We start from the raw sequence: 8,484 nt of genomic DNA, 5'->3' as shown, positions 1-8,484 counted from the left end.
AAGACATTTGATATCCCCGTAAATCAACGTGTTTTTAATACTCCATGTGAGTTTTACAACCATGCTATTGACCCAGACTGCATGTAACAACGTTCTTCAGGCATTGGAGTGTTATGACGTTTGTCACCCCATACCTGCCGGTCTAACTGTAGCTAACAGTTTAGGTGTGGGATTGTCAATCCCGTATAGATCTATACACAAGTATCACGCTCTCCCTACAAGAGATTATGGTATATAATACAAGACTTTAACCACATACTCGAAAGTACGTGAAGCTGAACGTCTCACAAAACTTAGTATTAAATAGATTTATGTATGAAAAGCTCGTTTGTTCTTGTAAATGAAGGTATTTCTTTGATATAGTACTTATCGTATGTAAAATCTCATGAATATCTAGTAAACTATACCTATTATAGCTTTTCCAAAAGTGTGTTTCGTTTGTATGGTAAACCCTAGTGTAGTGTTGACTTTGTATGTAAAGTATAACGTTATTGAACATTTATACTCGAAATATAAATGAAGTGTTTGACATTTGCGTAACAACATGTATATATATTCTCAAAGGACAAGATGTTATTGAATAGGTGTTGCATGCGAACGTTTTCATATGATAGTTAAGAATCACATATAATTTGTTATATAAATGTAGTAAAAGTTTATTGTTTTCCACACGAGAGTAATTGTGTGTTTTACTTGTATTCCCCCCCCCCCCCTCTGCGCCTTTGAAAGCATATAAAAGAATTTATAAAGTAGTTGAAAACGTAGTTATAGGGGTATGAACTCAATTAATAGATTGAAGAAGGTGAGACGAAAACCTAGCAGAACATGGACTCGAGAAAGCGGATTTTCTTGGGATTCTCGAGAATTTCGGGAGCGTAAACTTCCTTTGGGGCTTGGGTATGAAAATCGGGGCTTCGGGATATTTCTTGCACGCAAAACGGAGTAAAAACGCAAGAGAAAGAGAGGCATTGAGTCATTTTACCCGGAACCCTCGCATTCCTTTTATAGGGGGCTGAAGACCCTCGGTACGCTGGGCGTACGAGGTTACGTGGGGCGTACGCGTACGTCATGGCTTACCGCATCCTTGTCGGCCGGACTTCGGATGGGACTGCATAGAGGCGTAGGGGCGACGTGGATGTTCCGAGGCCTAGCACCTGAGTACGTTGGGTGTACGAGGGTACGCTGGGCATAACTCGGATCGGTCCGGTGACGACTCCTTCAGATAATACCGGGTTTTAAATTAAATTTAATATTTTAATTATTTAATAAACTTCGAAATTTCATATATTTTTCATACGAACTCCGTTTTCGACGTTCTTTATATCCACGCGTAGGTGAGACTACGCTCTACAACTTTCGTTTAGACTCCATCGGAAAATTTGGAAATTATTTTTACTATTTAATTTTAAAAGGCCGGGGCAGGAAAAGTCCGTTAAAAATTCATAACTTCTTCATCCGATGTCTGTTTCCGCCAGACTTTTTACCGATGAAATACCATTGTCGAGACCTTCGATTCTCATTTAGGTTGTTCCGGCCAAAAGTCGCTCGATTTCTGTTTTGAGTTTTTAGCTGTCTACCGCTATACCGAACTTCGAAAATTTATAACTTCCTCATACGAGGTCAGATTTGGACGTTCTTTTTATGTATGTTCATGGTTTAATGATAACTACGACTTTTATTTAAATACCTAAGGCTAATAAGTATTTTATTGAAATTTCTCGTTTTACGTTTAACCGTAATGACGATTTTTATTGTGAATCTTTGGTTGGTCATAAGTTCTTCGTTATGACTCGGTTTTCAGTGTTCTTTATATTTCTGAAAATATTGGCATGATAACTATCATTTTAGGCAATCCAATAGAGACTTTTGAACATTTTATTTTCGATGCTAATTTCATTATATCAAAAGAGATTACAAATTTTTTTGACTTTTTAGGTCATTACATTGATTCGAAATATCGGGTTGTCACATAACATTTACATCAAACAAAACTTATTAAATACTTATAAATCATTCAAAATGAATATTTAGAAATCAACATACATTTGATATATAGAAACATTGTTATATAAATTTTGTGTTGAAATAACCATTATGTGACAAAACTTTTTTTTCTCTTTAATTTTGAATCACAAATCTTTTCAAACATGGGATTTTTTAAATAAAACTGACTTATATACTACTAATATAGCTATAATGTGTATAATAAATAAGTGGGAAATAAATTTAAAAAAAAAAAAACATTGCACATTAATAACCATAAGTTTAAAAAAACTTTTGAATGTAATGTAAAATATAAAGACAAATTATATTAAATTTGAAATCATAATTACATTTAAATAAAAAAACTATTGAGTTATAGTGTGATTTTTAAACTCTTGATTTGTTCCCAATAATGTAATATCAATATTAATAATTATATGTTATAAAAACAATATTATAAGTATTTATCATTGAAATAATAATTTTTATACTAAGTTGTAAATAATATTATAATAATTTTAAGTATACGATAAGAATGATACAAAAAGTTGTGTTTGAATCAAATTGAATTAAATTTTTTATTTAAATTTATTTTAAACTATAGGCATTTTTAACTAATTTATAAATAATTTATTTGTTTATTTTTTATTTCCATTATTATTATTATTATTATTATTATTATTATTGTTGTTGTTGTTGTTGTTGTTGTTGTTGTTGTTGTTGTTATGATTATTATTGTTATTGAAATTATTATTTCAAATAACAATAATTTTTAATATAATATAATCTATTATTTAGTTTTACCTTATTTTAAACATTTATTAGTTTTTACTAATAAAAACTACTTATTTGAAAATTTTCATTATTATATTTAAAAAAAAAAACTATCATACTTTTTTTATTGTACTTTCATTTTTTTTCCTTAAAGTTATAAAATATCGGAAGAGAATGAATTGTTCAAATAAAATGGTGATTTGAATTTCAAAAGTATAATAATTGTTATATTATCTTATGAAAATATTAATATTCTATTTAATTTACTTTTCCTTAACGATGAAGAATGAATAGGGAAAAAGGAAATTGACAAATGTAATAAGATAATTTATTTTTATTACTGTAAAAACATTTAAAATTAGTTACTTCCATATAAGTTTTGATAGAACATAAAAAATTCATTTTTATAACACACATTGGAATTCGTCATTATCACCAACAATTTGGAATAATAATTGTAAACTCCTTTCATCAAAATCAATTATACAAAACTCCATCGATGTTATTTACAACAAAATAAGCGATAGAAACAAACATAATATATACATAGCATAAAATACATGTCCAATAATGCTCTCTTGTACATAAAATATTTTTTTAACATAAAAAAAAAAGACAACATAAAGATACATACATATTAACAAAGTTAATTGCTCTATCTTATAAGTAGCTTGATGGTTGATTTACCAAAAGCTCGTGAGAAGTAATTATCAATCCCACTTCATCATCATGTGTTTATAGAAAGATGATAACACATAAACTTAAAAACTGATCTCAAATATACCTTTACAAACATACCTAAATTTGAACCTTAGTTAATATCTAAAACTTTACATACACCCGATTTGAGTTTATATGAATTTATATTTGGAAAAGTTGAAATTGTTTTCTTACATCCATGGAACCACTTACATAACTCTTCAAACCTTAAAAAATATAATCTATCATTTTATGTTGACATACATGCAATATATAATCTACAAATTTCTTATATAGGCTAAATATTTCATTTAACTCATCAATTAAATAGGATGATTTGAAGAGTTTTAAGAGTTACAAATCATAACATTTCAATTAATCATATATTAATTTGAATAGTCTTGGAAGTTTCAAATTCATTAGGTTCAAGAAAAAATGGTCTTAGGAGTTTCAAATGCATGAGGTTCAAGGAAAAATGCTAGCTTTATAAGATACTAGATGAATTTCCGCACGTTGCAAAACGAAAATTAAAAATATATTGATAAAATATTAAAAATATATATATTTAAAATGGTTATGTTGTTGACATTAACTTTGAGATAATATTTTTACACTGATATATATATATATATATATATATATATATATATATATATAGTGAGAGAGAGAGAGAGAGCTAGGTTCAAATGTTTTTAACAAGTATTGTGTACCTAAATGCACCAATAGGAATTTAGGAAAAAATAAATCATTAATAATAAATATAAGGGTATAATAGTAATCTATACTATAATTAATTATGGTAAATTGATAAAACCAATTAATATCCCCTTTTAAATTAGGATATCAGTTTTAAAACCTCACCCCCACCAGATTAGGGTTTTACGCACCTAGTAATCGATCGTTGAGATGCACTGGTGTCGCATTGAGTGTTGCAGCAGGTTTGATTTGTGCTTGTTCGCCTGGAACTGGTGGTCGTATAGTGGCTTTGGTTGGTGGGCCATGCACAGAAGGCAATGGTTTTGTAAGTTCTGCTACTTTTTTCTTTCCTTCAGATTGCAAATACGCCATTGATGCACAATAATAAACTCTGTTGTTACATTTCATGCAAATGGATGGTTTCTGTTGCCAGTTTTTTCCTCACAAGATATTAACCTTTTGTCGCATTTTGTATTTTGACAGATTGTCTCACAAGATTTATCTGATACAGTTCGATCGCATAAAGATTTAGACAAAGATTCAGCATTATACTTTAGAAAAGCAGTCAATTTTTATGAGGAACTTTCAAAGCAGATGGTTAGCCAGGGTCATGTTTTGGACCTTTTTGCTTCTTCGATCTATGAGAGATTCTGGAATCGGCTTCCGTGTATGCACTCTATTTTTTTTTGTCTCCTCAGCCCTATCTCATCTCTCGCTACCCTTCCATTTCCATTTTTTGAAACACAATCCAAGAAACAGACCCACCATGGAAAACAATGCTGACATATGCTTTCAAGAAATGATTTTGACTTTACTTATGATTAGTTATTCCATAAACATGATGATTTAATTTGATTTCTTTGAAGTAATTTCATACTCTTGATAATACAAATTACATATGTTGTATGTTTCATCAAATAGAGTATAAAGATTTGTGCATCTGATTTTGCCCGCCAAATATTTGTTAAAATGCTTGAATCAAATATTTCAGCCAATTTTTTTTGTAATATTTGAAATATCATATCTCTCTCATACTAGCTTGGAATGATATGAAATTTGTTTATGCATATTCTCCTTTGTGTTAGCTACAAGTTAGGTTCAGAAGTCATTTAAATTTGATTAATATTGGTTGAGTTATAGTCCTTCGAACATGTGATGTTACAGCTGTATTTTTAGCACTCTTTGTTCAGAAACATTTGTGATCATTGAACTGTCATATTTACCACATTCTAGCTTGTAATAAGCTGACATTTTTCCAAAGTATTGTCCTCTGTGTTAGCTACAATGTAGTCATTGTAATTAGATTAAGTCGATAATTTGGATCAGGTGACTCGGGGAATACTTGATCAAGTTACTCGAGTACATTCTGTTAGAATAAATTAAAAGTCGTCAATGTCTAACACATTCTGTTAGAATTATAGTTTTATTATGTTAGAATATACTGAAAGTTATACTATTTTTAGAGTTGATTATGTTTTTTTTTTTGGATTTAGGTTTTGAAGGGGCTACCATTGATGTGGAAAATGAAGAAAACATGGAGAACAAGAGTATTCTAGCAGAATGTTGTTATTTTTTAAGAATCTTATTCATTTTTATTGATATTCTTTTAGAATATTTATAACTATATTAAAATGTATAAGACTTTTAGTCTGTAAGAATATATATATAAATTTGTATTTAAGTTCGGATATATAAGAATATATTAGAAATCTTGTTATTTTTCAACATCTGATTCAAGAATTTTGTTTTTCTTCAATAATATTCTATTAGAATAAAATTCTTAAAGAGTATCATTCTAACAAAAAATATTCTGACAGAATAAAATCAGTAAAAATTGAAATTGAATTAATTAAAAAAATTCAGATTTTTTTAAATTAGGAGAATTAATCATCCCTAAAAATCCGAAAATTTCCTTTTATAAATGTAGTTAATTGTCCAAAATACCCTTTTGCTAAAAATTATGTGATTATATGGTACATGTTACCCCATTGTAATATCATACACTCTCAAATCATATCCATTGATTAATTTCATCCGTTGGTCCAGATCTGTGCATTCTAGTACACAATACTTAGTAAAAACAAAATAATATATATATATATATATATATATATATATATATATAAAATCTCAATTATTTTGAACAATAATATTCATTGACCTCAACCCACATTCCTCATTAATATAATTAAATATAATTATCTATTTAGTATTATTTTGTAACGATTATTATTATTGATTAATTATATTTTTACTTATGCGATTATTTTCTAATTTCAATAATAATGTTCGTTTAAAATACAATTTATTTATAGCTAAATGTAATTTATAATTTGATGTTATTATCATTTAACATTGTTACTCATTAATTTTAAACCACTTATTATTAATAATAAGTTAAAGAAGACTTTTAAGAAACACTTAATAATAATATTATTAAAATGTGAAACATACACTAAATAATAAAGTTATAAGATAGACAATTTGCATTTCAAAAGAGACTTGCATGGATAATATGACATATCCATGTAATTTGATTTTATTATTTATAATTATTGCTTATTAATTTTAAAACCACTTGTTATTATTAATAAGTGAAAGAATCTTTTAAAAAGCACTTATTATTATAATTAAAATGTTAAACATATCCTAAAATATAAAGTGATAAGATAGACAATTTACATTTTAAAAAAGTCTTACATGGATAATATGGATAATATGACATATCCATTGTAACAACTGGTAAAAATTGATCAGAGTTCAGCGGTTAAACCACTGCGAACCGTTATGCAATAAACACCAATTACGTGAAATTTGATGTTTATAAAATATATTAAAGATATTATTTATCAATTTTAGAAAAATTTCATTAGTCGATATAATGACACGAGAATCGCGAGAACGAGATTTATACCACAAAATATCTTATACATATTATTTCTTAAAATATCTATTAAAAGTCAAAGAAAGACTTTTGTTTGGAGGTTCAATCATGCTTCTCTTGGAAGCTACTCTTCTCTCTTCTCTACCTGTCAAACTATAGCGCACACATACTTAAAAGTCTAGACTGTTGCTTACACATCTAATCAAAAGGACATATACGATTGAAATTTTGGAGGAGTGTCTGGCCACTTTGACATAACTTGCACTCTTTAACAAACAATTAAACCCTAAAAAATACAGAAGACTATAGAAGACTATACTGTCTCTTCATACTCAAAAGAGGATGCCAAGAAGAACAGAAAAACCAATAACCTCTTTCCCTTCATCTTCATTGTTTCCTACCAAGAAACAACAAGAGGCATCAACCTCTTCTTTTGGTTCTTTTCCTTACTCATTCCCTGTTAATCAAAACAAACCCCAAATATCCAATGCTTCATCAGTTGCTATCTAAACAATCAAAGAAAGAAGAAATTTTTTGTTGTACTTCCTTGTGCAATACCTGTCGATTGAAACAACAAAGATCAACCCACAAAATGTATTTTTCTTTCTGTGAAATCAAAGAGGTAGCAGCCTCTTTGCTGCTGATCGGAGCAAGCCAAATACCCCCTGAAATCGTCACAGTTGCTGCTAGTTTCTCCCTTCCCTTTTGCTTTTGCTGTCGGACCAAAGAAGGGACAACCAAGAGTCGCCAGAGCAGCCTCGCTGCCATAAACTGCCGGCAACGGCTTTGCTGCTACCCCTCTCTTTCTGCCTCCTTCGATCGGCCTAGCACTGGTGGTGTTCCTCCTCATCATCTACCGAATAGCTAACTTGACACCTGCTCCACCACCGCCAGTCGCTGCTGTTGTTGCCCATTCGTTTTCCTGCTGTCGGCGACGAGAAAGAGCCTTGGGAAGGTTTGCCGGAGATAGGCTACCCCTTCTCCCTCCTCTTCACGATGGACTTCCTCCACCGAGCCACCTGTGTCGTTTGCGCTCCTACCTTACATCTGATTCTTTCTTTTGATCGATCGGGCAAAATATGAGGGCACAAAAGCCCTAAAGTCCTTTAATTATTATAAAGAACCACGTCAGCCCCTACAAATGCTAAGTGATATCAAAATAAATCCCATTTGCAAATATTTATCAAATCTGGTCACTTGTGATTAATGAATTTACTAAGCAACCCTATTTGTTAAATTATTTTCCAAAACAACCCTACAGTTGCAAAAATACACTAAATCTCTCTCTCATTTGTTTTGATTAACCGAAACTATCATTTTTGGTTAATTAAACTACAAATCAAACCCGGTTCTCTTTTTACCTTAACCAAAATAGTCCCGATAGTTTATTCCAAATTCAAGAAGGTGTAAAATACGGTTTCTCACGACAAGCTTCATGAACTGAGCCT

At 29.9% G+C, this 8,484-nt stretch overlaps 1 long non-coding RNA gene across 1 annotated transcript; it reads right to left on the bottom strand.

The window, feature by feature from the left end:
• Positions 1-7,059: 7,059 nt before the first annotated feature.
• Positions 7,060-8,104, bottom strand: LOC145097186 (uncharacterized). The gene is made up of 2 exons (XR_013704267.1): positions 7,595-8,104; positions 7,060-7,493 (listed from the first exon to the last, which is right to left on the bottom strand). It is a non-coding gene; the product is annotated as an uncharacterized LOC145097186 (long non-coding RNA).
• Between the last annotated feature and the right edge of the window lie 380 nt (positions 8,105-8,484).

The sequence above is a fragment of the Lactuca serriola genome, chromosome 4 (assembly GCF_051521515.1).
Source record: "Lactuca serriola cultivar US96UC23 chromosome 4, Lser_US96UC23_V15, whole genome shotgun sequence".
Classification (NCBI taxonomy): Eukaryota; Viridiplantae; Streptophyta; class Magnoliopsida; order Asterales; family Asteraceae; genus Lactuca; species Lactuca serriola.
Note: the sequence above shows the minus strand (reverse complement) of the source record. Positions and strands in the feature narration are given on the sequence as shown.